General features: G+C 43.3%; 1 protein-coding gene and 1 non-coding gene across 2 annotated transcripts in view; one reads left to right on the top strand and one right to left on the bottom strand.

Annotated features, from left to right (window-relative positions):
• The window catches only part of ANK2 (ankyrin 2), a 593,212-nt gene that overhangs the window by 530,079 nt on the left and 47,705 nt on the right, over window positions 1-15,428 (bottom strand). The gene's annotated exons all lie outside the window — the stretch shown is intronic.
• Window positions 5,867-5,973, top strand: TRNAL-CAA. Its single transcript has 2 exons — window positions 5,867-5,904; window positions 5,928-5,973. It is a non-coding gene; the product is annotated as a tRNA-Leu (tRNA).

The following is a 15,428-nucleotide window of genomic DNA, read 5'->3' as shown; positions in this document are numbered from 1 at the left end:
AACCTGATGACCTTGTATCTACCCCAGTGCTCAGAACAGTGCTTGGCACATGGTACATGGTAAGTGCTTAACAAACACCACCATTATTATTATTATTATTGAGGGAGTAAACTGGAAGCCAGAACCCTCTGTGGCAAGAGGGAAGGTGGCAGTTACCGTGATGTTTTTCTCAGCAGTGAGGAGAGAGTTCAAGAGAATGAGGGGACAGCTTCAATCCCCCACCGGGTGTACATGGACCACGCCATGACGAGGGACGGGGAAAGGCAGCAGTTTCCACAGTGCCTTTCTCAGTGATGACGGAAGGGTCTGAGAATGCACTGGATCAGCTTTTATCCCCTGCCTGGTGAACTCGGAGCATGCCGGTTAGTCAGTCAGTTGTATTTATCGAGAGCTTATTGTATGCAGAGCACTGTACTAGGCACTTGGGACAGTATGATATAACAATATAACCGACACATCCCCTACCCAAATAAGCTTATGGCCTAGCATGGGGGGGGAGACAGACAATAATATAAATAAATTACAGATAAGTTACAGATTACATAAGTGCTGTGGCGCTGGGAAAGGCTGGGAGCAGGGACCTCTGGTGATGGGAGGGAAGACAGTGGTTACCACAGATGCTTGTCTCAGCATCGAGGGAGGTGGCCAAGAGCATAAGGAAGCTGCTTTTCTCCCCATCCCGGAGGCCATAGAGTATAAGCCCGTTATGGGCAGGAATTGTCCCTCTTTACTGTTGCATTGTGTTTCTCAAGATCTTAGTACAGTGCTCTGCACACAGTAAGCCCTCAGTAATTAGGATTGAATGAATGAATAAGAGGAGCGGGGCTCTTGGTGGTGGGAAGGGGGTAGTTATTAAGGATACTTCCTTCAGCCGCAAGGGAGAGGGTGCAAGAGGATGAAAAGAAAAAAAAAGGACCAACAACTGGGTCTTAAAGGAGCTCTCCAATTAAAGGAAAACAATTAAAGTATACAAATAAGGAGCACTTGGGGAAATAGAAGGAGAAACAGGGAGAGAACATTATCCTTGACACCAAAAGCAGCAATCAAGGAGTTGAGGGTGATCAACAGTGTCAAAGAAGCTTTGGGGTCAAAAATGCTCAGATAGGGATGAGTCCTTTAACTGTGGCCAAAAGGAGGTAGGTGAAGACTTTAATGAGAGCCGTTTGGACCTAGGGAAGAAGACTCAATCCAGGTAGTAAAGCAGCATGCCATGGGAGTCAGATTAGAACATCCTGGCTCTGCCACTTGTCTGCTGTGTGACCTTCAGCAGGTCACTTCATCTCTCTGAGCCTCAGTAATCTCATCTGTTAAACAGAGATTAAATCCTTCTTCCAACCAATTTAGACTGTGAATCCCATGATGGGACAGGGACTGGCTCTGACCTGACTAAATGTATCTACCCCAGATCTCAGAACAGTGCTTGACATAATAGTAAGAGCTTTAAAAATGCCATAATTATTATTATTGTAGTGGGTTGAGAAGGTTCAGGGAGAAAACATGTGACCTTAGTCACAAGAGCATGGGACTCGGAATCAGGAGACCTGGGTTCTAATTCTGGCTCCACCACTTGCCTGCTGTGTAACCTTGAGCCAGTCACTTAAATTCTCTATGCTTCTCTGTCATCATCTGTAAAATGAGGCTCAAACACCTGTTTTTCCCTCCCCCTTAGACTTTGAACTCTGTGTTGGACAAGGACTGCATCTAGTCTGATTGCATTTTATCTACCCTGGCACTCAGCACTCTGCTTCTTGGCACATATGAAGGGTTTAATCATTAGTAGTATTAATGATAATACTATGATAATCATTGTTATCATTAGTAGTAATAATAATAATAATAAAAATAGGGGCTGCAGACACCACTGAGTGCACTAAAGATAATAATAATAATGATGGCATTTATTAAGCACTTACTATGTGCCAAGCACTGTTCTAAGCGTTAAAAATGGGGAGAAGGGGTTATAGTTGGGCAGGCCACTAATGTCACAATGAAAAGTACACTTGTCAGTTACAACACAATTCTAGCATAATTCACAGGACTAGTTTTTATAAAAACATATAATGACTTTGGTCATCATTAAGTCTGAGGTCACTTCAATCAACCAGTCAGTGATATTATTGAGCACTTACTGTGTGCAGAGCACCAGACAAAGCGCTTGAGAGAGCAAGTGCTTAGTACAGTGCTCTGCACACAGTAAGTGCTCAATAAATACGATTGAATGAATGAATGAGCGTGCAATATAACACAGTTGGTAGACACGTCTTCTGCCCATAAGGAGTTTACACTTCTTTTCATCCCAATGCAACTGAGGCTTGGTAAATGTTCTTGCAACCTTCCCTTTGCAAATGAGGTTGGAGCAGGAATCCCTCTGGAAGTGATCAGCCCTTCTCCTTCTCCCATGACTGAATCCAGTCAGAGACCTTTCATTCCTATGCATATAGCTTTAATTCTATTTGTTCTGATGATTTTGATACCTGTCTACATGTTGTTTTGTTGTCTGTCTCCCCATCCTAGACTGTGAGCCCGTTGTTGGGTAGGGACCGTCTCTATATGTTGCCGACTTGTACTTCCCAAGCACTTAGTACAGTGCTCTGCACACAGTAAGCGCTCAATAAATATGATTGAATGAACTGAATGAATGAATTCCCCTTTAAAAGCCAGTGAATGGCAGGAGTGGAAGTGAGCCGGAACAGACCAGTTGGAGGGTCTGGTAAGAGAATAAGTGCGGGTAGGGCACAGAGGGATGAATTATTAGGATGCCCTGTGGCCCATTTTTCCATTTTCCGCATGGAGCCCCACCCTTACCTCAGCTCTACCTCCATGAATCCGGCTTTCGTGACGACGTCGAAGGAGACGTTAGGACAGTACGGTTAGCATTACCGACACTGGGGAGTGAGTCCATGAAGTTTTTTCAGCCTCCCATTAGGTTTGCCCCAGAATCATTCCAAAATTCTCTCTTCATTTTGCCATATCTGCCCACCTCTAGCTAGCCAATTGCCTTTGTTTTTCTCCATTTTGGGAAAGTTCTGGGGGTAGCTGAGTCTTTAAAGTATTAACATTGCTTGTTTTTTTATTGACATGCTGCTCATGTTAGTTTCCTCCCATTGTGTTACCCAACTGCTGAAAAATGATCCAATACAAGAAGGCCTAGACTAGGCAGAAAGGCAATAGAGACAAACTGAAAAGGTCACATAAAAAGGCTGCTTAGTATGAGAAATCGCTAGAAGGTGTGATTTGTCTCCTTTTCCAAGTTAATTTGTTTCTAAAAATAAAAAGGTCAGACAATCTCTAGGAAGTCCAAGCAAGAATACTTAGGGAGAGAGAATACCCATTTTGCTTCCTTGTATCTCCATGTAATACAGCAATGAGCCTAGTCCTCATACTAATCCTTGGGCTTTATCAAATACTGGGCCTTACTGCTGTAATTCATTAAAAGTGAAATACACTAAGCTATTTGCCTATAGCTTTAAGTTTACGAGAGCTACATGCTATCCCTTATCGCTGCGGATAGCAGACACCTACTTGTGATTTGCTTTATAAAAATTATGGTGATTTCCTTTTCAGTTCCTGGATATAGTCATTTTGTAATATAAAATGTAGGTAGTCTGAGCTAGCTGAGTCTAGTGAAAAGAAAATATTGCCTTTTAAAACCGTTTTACAAATTGTTTTTAGCATGTGAGTTATGGTACTTAAAGGCAAGCGAGAACATATTTTCTTTTCCCCTTTACAATATAAATGATTACCCAGGTTCTTAATGCTAGTTAACTTTGAAACTACATTTCATAATAATGCCTTGTTTTTGCATGGTGCTTTTATTTTGCCAAAGTGAAAAAGCAGCATGGCCTAGTGAATAAAACAGGCCTGGGAGCCAGAGAACCTGGATTCTAATCGCTGCTCTGCCACTTGCCTGCTGTGTAACCTTGGGCAAGTCACATCACTTCTATGTGCCTCAGTCCCCTCATCAGTAAAATGGGGATTCAATATGTGTTCTTCTTCGTACTTGCCTGTGAGCCCCATGTGGGATGACGATTTTGTTCTGACGATTTTGTTCTGATGGTTTTGACAACTGTCTACATGTTTTGTTTTGTTATCTTTCTCCCCCTTCTAGCCTGTGAGCCCGTTGTTGGGTAGGGACCGTCTCTGTATGTTGCTGACTTGTACTTCCCAAGAGCTTAGTTCAGTGCTCTGCACACAGTAAGGGCTCAATAAATATGATTGAATGAATGAATAAATGAATGAATGAATGAATGAATGAATGAATGGGATACGGACTGCGTCCCACAGGAGGCCTTCCCAGACTGAGCCCCCTCCTTCCTCTCCCCCTCCTCCCCCTCACCTTACCTCCTTCCCTTCCCCACAGCACCTGTATATATGTATATATGTTTGTACATATTTATTACTCTATTTATTTACTTATTTTACTTGTACATATCTATTCTATTTATTTTATTTTGTTAATATGTTTTGTTTTGTTCTCTGTCTCCTCCTTCTAGACTGTGAGCCCACTGTTGGGTAGGGACAATCTCTGTATGTTGCCAACTTGTACTTCCCAAGTGCTTAGTACAGTGCTCTGCACACAGTAAGCCCTCAATAAATATGATTGATTGATTGATTGACTGATTGATTGATTAGCTTGTATCTACCCTAGTGAATAGAACTGTGCTTGATGCATAGTAAGCGCTTAATAAGTACCCCCCCAAAAAACCCAAAACAACTTTCACATCACATCTCTTTTTTTTCCTGAAAACAGGCCTGTGAGGGATTGAGAGATAGCTATTATCCCCATTTTGCAAAGGAGGAACCTGAGGCTGAGGCAGAGAGAAGCTAAACGACCTGGCCAAAGGTCAGCAGGCTGGTGGCAGAGCAGGAATCCAGGGTTTCAGGATTCCCAGCCACACACTCTTTCCACACTCTCTCCACTAGATCCTGCAAAGGTTAGCAAGCAGCATCCTTGGTACACTATTTCTACCGGGATTCGGTTCTTTCTGGGAAATAGTTGAAACAGGACATGCAACTAAGGAGCAGAATAACTTGCTGTAGACTGAAACACTAGCTTCTTTCTTCAAGTCCCCTTAGCCGGAATTTCTTCCCAGAATGTCCAATGGGATTTTTCTTCCAATTGGTGCCCCCCTTCAAGAAATCTGGGGTACCAGGAAGGAAAATCAGGGACTCTGTATGGGTAGACCCCTGGGGCAACCTCCCAGCTTCACTAGCTCTGAATGTCAATTCTATTTAGCCCCAGAAAATATTTAAGGATGCAGAGTACTGAGCCTGAAGCTGTTATATGATGATACAGCCTATCGTATCAGACTGACCCTTCTCCCAAACCCAATGGAATTTCCCCAAACCAATAATAATAATAATAATAATGGTATCAGTTAAGTGCTTACTCTGTGCCAAGTATGGTACTAAGTGCTGGGGTAGATACAAGATAATCAGGTCCCACAAGGGACTCACAGTCTCAGTAGAAGGGAGAACAGGTATTAACAAGAGTTCATAGAGCCAGGAGGTCCAGTGTCATGCGATCCACTGTATCCTGCAAAGCTTGAGGATTCAACAAAGGGGACTGGATGCTCATACTAGAATACAATTCCTGTTATATGGAAAACTGTTGATTTAACAGGCTCAAAGTTCACTGAAAGTCTTTAAATAAGCTATACAATCACTCTATAATCAATCAGTATTTATTGAGCACTTACTGTGTGCAGAGCACTGTACTAAGCACTTGGTAAAGTACAATACAAAAGTGGTGGCAGACATGATTCCTGGCCCCAAGGAGCCTACAGGCTATGGGGGAGATGAACACTAAAATAGACTAGGGACACAGAGTCTATTTTGTGGTCTGGAAACACACACCCAAGAAGGTGTCAGGATGGCCGAGTGGTCTGAGGCACCAGACTCAAGTTAACACTTCCCTTAGTTGGGGCTTCTGGTCTCCGAATGGAGGCGTGGGTTCGAATCCCACTTCTAACACTCCCTTTTTTAACATGCCTGGTTTTTTTTGAAGCAGCGTGGCTCAGTGGAAAGAGCAGGGGCTTGGGAGTCAGAGGTCATGGGTTCTAATCCCGGCTCCACCACCAGTCGGCTGTGTGACTTTGGGCAAGTCACTTAACTTCACTGTGCCTCAGTTACCTCATCTGTAAAATGGGGATTAAGATTGTGAGCCCCACGTGGGACAACCTGATCACCTTGTATCCCCCCAGTGCTTTGAACAGGGCTTTGCACATAGTAAGTGCTTAAATACCATCATTTTATTATTATTATTAAGAAATGAAGCCAATATGGATCATAGCAGCAGAGTTAGCAAATTCCTTTATATTAACAGCAGCCCCAGAGTAGGCTGAAGGCTGTCACTGAAATCTGCCAGCAGGGCAACATGCTGTTCAAACCTTGTCAAGAAGGCAAGCGGGACATTTGGGATAGTGATGGGGCACGGGCTTAAAGAAGCCCAACCAAGCCCATCACCCTCATCCACTCATCATTCCATTTCTCTGCTTCCCAACTAGACTGCAAGTTCCTAGTTTGCAGGGATCGTGTCTACCAACTTTACTGCTGCCCAGAGTATTTTTCTACAAGAACATTCAGGCCATGTTTTCCCACTCCTCAAGACCCTCCAACAGTTGCCCATCCACCTTCACATCAAACAGAAATTCCTGCCCATCAGCTTTAAGATCCTCAATCAGCTCTCCCCCTCCTAAGACTGGGATGATTTCCTTCTACAAACTAACCTACACACTCTGCCCCTCTAACATCAATGTACCTTCTGCACCTCAATCTCATCCATCTGGCCGATGACCCCTTGTCCAAACCTTCCTCTGGCCTGAAACTCCCTCCCACCTCATATTCAACAGTCCACCACACTCTCTTCCAAATCCTCCTAAAATCATAATTTCTCCAAGAGGCCTTCCCCCATTAATCCCTCATTTCCCCTCCTAAAATAATAATTTCTTCAAGAGACCTTCCCCCATTAATCCCTCATTTCCTCTACTCCCCCTTCCTTCCGCTTCACCCATGCATTTGGCTCCACGCTCTTTAGATCCTTTACCTTCTAGACTGTGAGCCCGCTGTTGGGTAGGGACCGTCTCTATATGTTGCCAACTTGTACTTCCCAAGCGCTTAGTACAGTGCTCTGCACACAGTAAGTGCTCAATAAATACGATTGAATGAATGAATGAATGAATCCTTGATATCCCCCCCCAATGCCCCACAGCACTAACATACATGCTTGTAATTTATTTATATTAATGTCGGTCTTCCCCTCTGGTCTATTAGCTCCCTTGAGGGCAAAGAACAAGTCTACCAACACTATTGTAGTGAGCTCTCTCGACTTCTTAGTAAAGTGTTCTGCACACAGTAAGTGCACAATAAATACCATTGATTAAATACCACTGATTTTAAGGAAGCAGCATGGCCTAGTGGAAAGAGCACAGTCCTGGGGGTCAGAAAACCTGGGCTCTAATCCCAGCTCTGCCCCTTGTCTGCTGTGTGAACTTGGGCAATTTGCTTAATTTCTTTGTGCCCCAGGTTCCTCATCTGTAAAATGGGGGTTAAGACTGAGCCCTCTGTGGGACAGGGACTGTATCCAACCTGCTGAGCTTGTATTTACCCCAAAGCTTAGTATAGTGTCTGGAACCTAGTAGGTGCTTAACAAATACCACAACCATCATCATCATCATCATCCATTGATTCCTAGCCAAACTCCAGAAATAGGTTGCATATCCTCACTCCTTCAATTCCTCTCCCAATTCTCTTCCCGACTCACTACAGTCAGACTTTCCACTCCTTCACTCCCCCAAGACCGCACTCTGTAAGGTCACCAATGACTTCCTCGTAACTGGTTACAGAAGGCAATACCCCCTCAATCGATCAATCGATCAATCCATGGTATTTATTGAGAGCTTTATAGATATGTCCCCTCCTAGTAGAATGCTCTTAACCTTTGCCACAGTTATTTCACTCTATTGAATACTGGAAAGTTTAAAAACTACAAGGAAACAGGACATCCTGTAGGGTACAACAAGACTGAGGCAGAATGAGAAGCAAAGCAGAAACAGGCATGAACTAACACCCAGACACATCCATGAGCACAACCATTTCTTTTTACTCCACATCTATTTGCCCCATCTTGTGGATCATGTAGAACCCAGTATAGACTTTTGTTGTCAGTAGAACATTTCTTAATAATTCCATCATGTTATACTCCTCCGCTCTTTCTCCAAGTGAGGTGGGTTTGTGGCCTAGGCAATACAGGCTCTCTCTTTATAGACTATGGAAGACATGACTAGAGCCCATCCTGTCTTTAATGTGACTTTCTATTTGGATAGAACACCATGGGAGACTAAACATCCTAGTACCCTGAAGCACCCAGGTCCCCTTTCAATCAATCAATCAATGGCATTTATTGAGCTCTCACTATGTGCAGAACATTGTACTTAGTGCTTGGGAGAGTACAACACAACCAAGTTAGCTGACATGTTTCCTGCCCAAAATGAGCTTCTGTGTAGTCTATGCACTTGGATCTGTGACCTTCAGGTATTTGATATTTGCCCCACCCTCAGCCCCACAGCATTTATTTATTTATTTATCTATTTATTTATTTATTTATTTAACTTGTACGTCTATTCTATTTATTTTATTTTGTTAGTATGTTTGGTTTTGTTCTCTGTCTCCCCCTTTTAGACTGTGAGCCCACTGTTGGGTAGGGACTGTCTCTATATGTTGCCAACTTGTACTTCCCAAGCGCTTAGTACAGTGCTCTGCACACAGTAAGCTCTCAATAAATACAATTGATTGATTGACTGATTGATTATGTACATATCTTTAAATTAAATATTACAAATTATTTATTCCCATTAATGCCTGTCTCCTCTTCTAGACTGTAAGCTCATTGTTGGCAGGGAACACGTCTGCCAACTCTGTTTTACTGTACGCTTCCAAGGCTTAGCACAGTGCTCTACCCATAGTAAGGACTCACTAAACACCCATTGGTGAAGCACCATGAAATGACTACAGTGTAATGCACTTCTTCATAGAAATGACTTCAATCACAACTATGTTGAGTTTCTGAATCAAAAACACTACATTAACTTATGAACATTGGATAGGCAACTAGTGATAAATACTTAAAGTTCACTTATTAACGCCTGTTTCTTCTCTGCTCTGACTTTAACCTACCACCATATTCACCCAACCGTTCAGTCAATCAATGGAATTTCTTGGGCACTTACTGAGTGCAGAGCAATTACTAAGCTCTTGAGAGAGAACAACATGACAGAGTTGGTAAGCATGATTGCTGCCTTCAGAAAGCTTACAGTTTAGTGGAACCGTTTATAATCTAGTGAGGAGCTTCTGAACATCATTATACTTCACTCAGTAGCACCACTGGCAGCATTTCACTATGCCTCTGACGTAGAAAAATCCGAAGTTGGTCCCAAAACCTGCTTTAAAAGTTGATGCTTGGTTATGAAAGGGGGAAAAAATCAAGAGCTTGCCCTTTTATTTTATTATAAGGGCTCCTTCTTAGCTTTTGTTTTACCATAGTTTCAGATTTTGAGTAACCTAACTCATAACCTTTTATCTACCTGAACAGTTAGAACGCGGTAAGTGTTTAATAAATGCCATAATAATAAAGATAATTATCTCCAGCCTGAACAGTAATTTTTGCTGCGATTTTCTGCTTCCACTACATGTAGTGGCATAAATGAGAATTAGGTGTTCACCATAATCCATGGCATTTATTAAGCGACACAAAGGCCTATCCTGATGATTGGGAAAACATCTTGATGATTTCCAGGGTGGACAAAATAAATTTCGGTTGAATGTTTTCAAAGCATAAGATAATTGGATCTCCAAGAACACAATACACAAATTAATCCTTGTAGCCGCCAATCTTACAATTTTAATATTTTTCCATATGTTTAAACGTCCTCTCAGCTTAATTTCCTTCGCAATTTTTAAACAAACCTCACTGGAAACAAAGAAAAAGTCTCCTGAAACTCCAGCTGAAAGCAAAATTAAAATGCATGATAAATATCTCCATCGATATAAAAATGACTTTCTAACCCCCTTCCTAAGATGCTCGCAGCATTTAACTGCTCATGCCATTGTCTCTATTACTTGCACCTTTAAGCATGTAAGGGACTAAATTGAAGGGCGAGTTTCTTAACGGTGTTCCAACTGCAAAAGAATAAAAAAAATCTATAGTCAGGGTTATTGTAGTTTTGCAGCCTGTAATGGTATTGTCCTTGATAGGAGATGCAAAAGTGGATTCATTTCCTGTCAGCCTGACCGATGCTAATGGACTTTCCGACTGAAGTTGTTGTTTTGCGCACTCTTAATGACTTGTTGCAATGGAGATGGAGGCTCTGGGAGAAGCAATGCCATCTCCTGGCACAGTTCCTGTGAGAAAGGGAGCTTGCTGAATGCTTTGAAATAAACCTTCTTGTTCAAAGAAGACAGAAATCCGGCCTACATGATAAATATCGGATTTTCTCTCCTTCAATTGAATAAAAAAACCTAAACAAGGCCTGAGGCAAAAAGGCAGGAGCACATCGGCTTACAGTACAGGACAATAGCTTGCAAAGGTTCCATTCACAGGAGAGCTTTGAGGTATGGCCTAAATTCATTAATAAAATGTGGATATTCTGTTCTCAATCTACACTCACTCCCTTGGTGACCTCATTCGCTCCCACGGCTTCAACTATCATCTCTACGCTGATGACACCCAGATCTACATCTCTGCCCCTGCTCTCACCCCCTCCCTCCAGGCTCGCATCTCCTCCTGCCTTCAGGACATCTCCATCTGGATGTCCGCCCACCACCTAAAGCTCAACATGTCGAAGACTGAGCTCCTTGTCTTCCCTCCCAAACCTTGTCCTCTCCCTGACTTTCCCATCTCTGTTGATGGCACTACCATCCTTCCCGTCTCACAAGCCCGCAACCTTGGTGTCATCCTCGACTCCGCTCTCTCATTCACCCCTCACATCCAAGCCGTCACCAAAACCTGCCGGTCTCAGCTCCGCAACATTGCCAAGATCCGCCCTTTCCTCTCCATCCAAACTGCTACCCTGCTCATTCAAGCTCTCATCCTATCCCGTCTGGACTACTGCACTAGCCTTCTCTCTGATCTCCCATCCTCGTGTCTCTCTCCACTTCAATCCATACTTCATGCTGCTGCCCGGATTATCTTTTTCCAGAAACGCTCTGGACATATTACTCCCCTCCTCAAAAACCTCCAATGGCTACCGATCAATCTGCGCATCAGGCAGAAACTCCTCACCCTGGGCTTCAAGGCTCTCCATCACCTCGCCCCCTCCTACCTCACCTCCCTTCTCTCCTTCTACTGCCCAGCCCGCACCCTCCGCTCCTCCACCACTAATCTCCTCACTGTACCTCGCTCTCGCCTGTCCCGCCATCGACCCCCGGCCCACGTCATCCCCCGGGCCTGGAATGCCCTCCCTCTGCCCATCCGCCAAGCTAGCTCTCTTCCTCCCTTCAAGGCCCTGCTGAGAGCTCACCTCCTCCAGGAGGCCTTCCCAGACTGAGCCCCTTCTTTCCTCTCCCTCTCGTCCCCCTCTCCATCGCCCTGTCTTACCTCCTTCCCTTCCCCACAGTACCTGTATATATGTATATATGGTTGTACATATTTATTACTCTATTTATTTATTTATTTATTTATTTTACTTGTACATTTCTATCCTACTTATTTTATTTTGTTGGTATGTTTGGTTCTGTTCTCTGTCTCCCCCTTTTAGACTGTGAGCCCACTGTTGGGTAGGGACTGTCTTTATGTGATGCCAATTTGTACTTCCCAAGCGCTTAGTACAGTGCTCTGCACATAGTAAGCGCTCAATAAATACGATTGATTGATTGATTGATTGATTGATTATTCCTGGCAACCGTCTGGAAGACACAGTATAGTGATAACAGGGTGTCAAGCTCCATGCCTTGTTGAAGATAATAATTTTGTTCAACGACTTTATATTTAACAAAAATTGTTCAGCACCATGTGCCAGGCACTGTGCAAGGCACTGGGGTAGAACAAACCCAGTGCCTCTCCTTCCCGAGGTACACAAGAGAAGCAGCGTGGCTCAGTGGAAAGAGCACGGGCTTTGGAGTCAGAGGTCATGGGTTCAAATCCCGGCTTCACCAATGGGAAAGAGCATGGGCTTGGGAGTCAGAGGTTGTGGGTTTTAATCCCTCCTCTGCCACTTGTCAGCTGTGTGACTTTGGGCAAGTCGCATAACTTCTCTGTGCCTCAGTTCCCTCATCTGTAAAATGGGGATTAAGACTGAGAGCCCCCAGTGGGACAACTTGATCACCTTGTAACCTAAACAGTGCTTTGCACATAGTAAGCACTTAATAAATGCCATCATTAGTATTACACAATCTAAAGGAGAGGAGGAAAAGATATTGAATCCTCCTTTTACAGATGAGGGGACTAAGGCCCAGAGAAGTGAAGTGACTTGCCTAAGGTCACACAGCAGGCAAGGGACAGAGCCGGGATTAGAACCCAAGTCCTCTGCCTCCAGGCCCCGTGCTCTGTCCACTGAGCTGCACTGCTTCTTAGGTCTGAAAAGCTTCCTCAGTGGCTCAAGACCCCCTCCCTCACCACATCGTACAGACCAATGGTCTCCCGCATCCCAATCCCCCCTAAAATTCCACCTCCTCCAATTAGTTTCCCCAGTTCACCTCCCAACATCCTGAGCCATATCATCCCCATCTCACACTTAGGAACAAATGTCTCTATGCCTTTTTTGGCACTCATGTGTATATTCATTCATCTATTCATTTAATCATACTTATTAAGCACTTACTGTATGCAAAGCACAGTACTATGAGCTTGGGAAAGTAGAGTATAGCAATAAAGAGTGACAATCCCTGCCCACAATGAGCATGCGGTCTAGAGGGGGAGAAGACAGGCATCAATTCAAATAAACAGACATCAGTATAAATAAATAGAATTACAGATAAATACATAAGTGCTGTGGGGCGGGGGGAAAAGCAAAGGGAGCAAGTCAGGGTGACGCAGAAGGGAGTGGGAGATGAGGAAAAGTGTGGCTTAGTCTACAAAGACCTTCTGAATCCACTCAACTTATTTGTTTTAACAGTATTGTAAATATTTTTGCTTGTTTCTTTGTCTCTCCCATTAGAGTGTTAGCTCTGTAATTTGTATGTAATATAACTGTAATTTATTTATTTACATTAATGCCTGTCTCCCCCTCTAGGCTGTAAGCTCACTGTGGGCAGGGAATGTGTCTATTTATTGTTATTTTGTACTCTCTCAAGCACTTTGTACAGTGCTCTGCATGCACTAAGCGCTCAATAAAAATGACTGAATGAATGCGGGTAGGGAACATGTCGCTTTGTTATTCTGCACTTCCTAAGTGCCTAAAATAGTACACTGCACCAAGTGGGCATAGCTATAAAATCTATATTATAAATTATTTATTTAAATTAATGTCTGTCTCCCCCTCAAGACTATAAACTCACTGTGGCCAGGGTACTTTTCTACCAACTCTGTTGTACTCTCCCAAGTGCTTAGTTCAGTGCTCTGCACACAGTAAGGACTCAATAAATAGCATTGATGATGATGATGCTGTGTTGCCTGCCAGATGTGCTTATTGCTTTTTTTTAATGGTTTTTGTTAAGCGCTTACTATGCGCCAGACATTATACTAAGTGCTGAGGTACATACAAGCTAATCAGGTTGGACATCAGTCAGTCGGTCAAGTGCATTTATTGAGTGCTTACTGTGTGCAGAGCACCTTATTAAGTGCTTGGGAGAGTATAGCATAACAATATAACAGACACACTCCCTGCCCACAACAAGCTTAGAGTCTAGAGGGGGAGACAAACGTTAATATAAATAAATAAAATTACAGATAGGTACATGTCCCATATGGGGCTCACAGTCTTAATCCCCAATTTACAGATGAGATAACTGAGGCACAGAGAAGTTATGTGTCTTGCCCAAAGTCACAAAGTAGAAAAATGGTGGAGCCAGGATTAGAACCCAGGTCCTTCTGCCTTCCAGGATCAGGCTCTATCCAATAGACCATGCTGCTTTCACCATCTTCCCACTCTCTTAACCGACAAAACTGGAATTGCCTTGTCATCTCTTAGAACAGTGCTTTGCACATAGCATGTGCTTAACAAATGCCATCATTATTATTATTTTACTTCTCTTTCTCCTATTCCTGCCATGTCCAGAGTACTGTCCCAGGCACCTGGGACAGAAGAACTGTAAAATGCAATACCATCTCTTGAGGATCTTATAATTTAATGGGAAAATCATTCTCTCTCTCTTTCAACCCTCATATTCAGTCTGTCACCAAGTCCTGTTGGTTCTTCCTCCACAGCACCTCCAGAATTCAACTCTTCCCCTCCATCAAATGCCTTCCAGACTGGTCCAGACGTTTCTCATAGCCCGATTCATCGGTTGCAACAACCACCTCATAGATCTCCCTCTTTCTAGTCTCTATCCTCTCCAGTCCATTCTCCTCTCTGCTGCCCTAATCATTTTTCTAAAACTCATTCCGTGTTCATCTCTCCACTCCATAAAAACCTGCAATGGTTGCCCATTCATCTCTGCCTCAACCAGAAACTCCTGAATGTTGGCTTTAAGATAATTAACTCTCTCTCTCTTCTCCCACTACAACTCTTCTTGCAGGTTTTCCTCCTCCCAAACTAACTTACTCACTGTGCCTCAGTCTCTCTCACTGTCAACCCCTTGCTCTCATTCTCCTTTCTGCCTCGAACTCTTTCCTCCTCTACATCTTGGCAGGCCATCGCTGACCCCACCATCACAGCCCTCAATCACATCTCCTCCAGGAGGCCTTCCCTGATTCACCTCAATACTAACAGGCAGGATATATCCAAAAAACATCCAGACACTGCCAAACACTCCCATGTCACAGAATTCAAACTCGGACTTTGGCTGAATGCCTTGCTGTTTGCCAGGCTGTTATAATTTCCTGGCTCCAAGAAGGAAGCATCCAGAAGGAGAACCACATTTAAAATGTACACTAATTGTCTCTACGTGAATGTGAAGAGTGCCAGTATCATAAATAAATGGCTTTCACCCTGGCAGATAACATCCCCTATGAGAAAAATTGCGTGAATTGAGAGAGAGGGCAGAAGAGAAAAAAATAATAAATGCTATAACAAATAACCAAAGAGAAGGCAAATAAAATCAAATCACCCCACACTTGTCTTAGTTTGATAATATTTCTCAAAAATGATTTTTTTTCACCCCATAAAAATGAAAACCTGTCAGGGGAAAAACTATTTTCAAATGCTGCTGGCTTAAATCTCAGTCAAGTGGGAGCAGAGCCGTATATTATCTCGCTTTCACTAATGGAAATGTAGGGCGGTAACTCCCAGTAAAGATAGAGGACTACCAATATATCAATTCATTAATCAATCAAT

The sequence above is a fragment of the Tachyglossus aculeatus genome, chromosome 12 (genome assembly GCF_015852505.1).
Source record: "Tachyglossus aculeatus isolate mTacAcu1 chromosome 12, mTacAcu1.pri, whole genome shotgun sequence".
NCBI lineage: Eukaryota > Metazoa > Chordata > Mammalia > Monotremata > Tachyglossidae > Tachyglossus > Tachyglossus aculeatus.
This window is presented reverse-complemented; position numbering and strand designations above follow the sequence as displayed.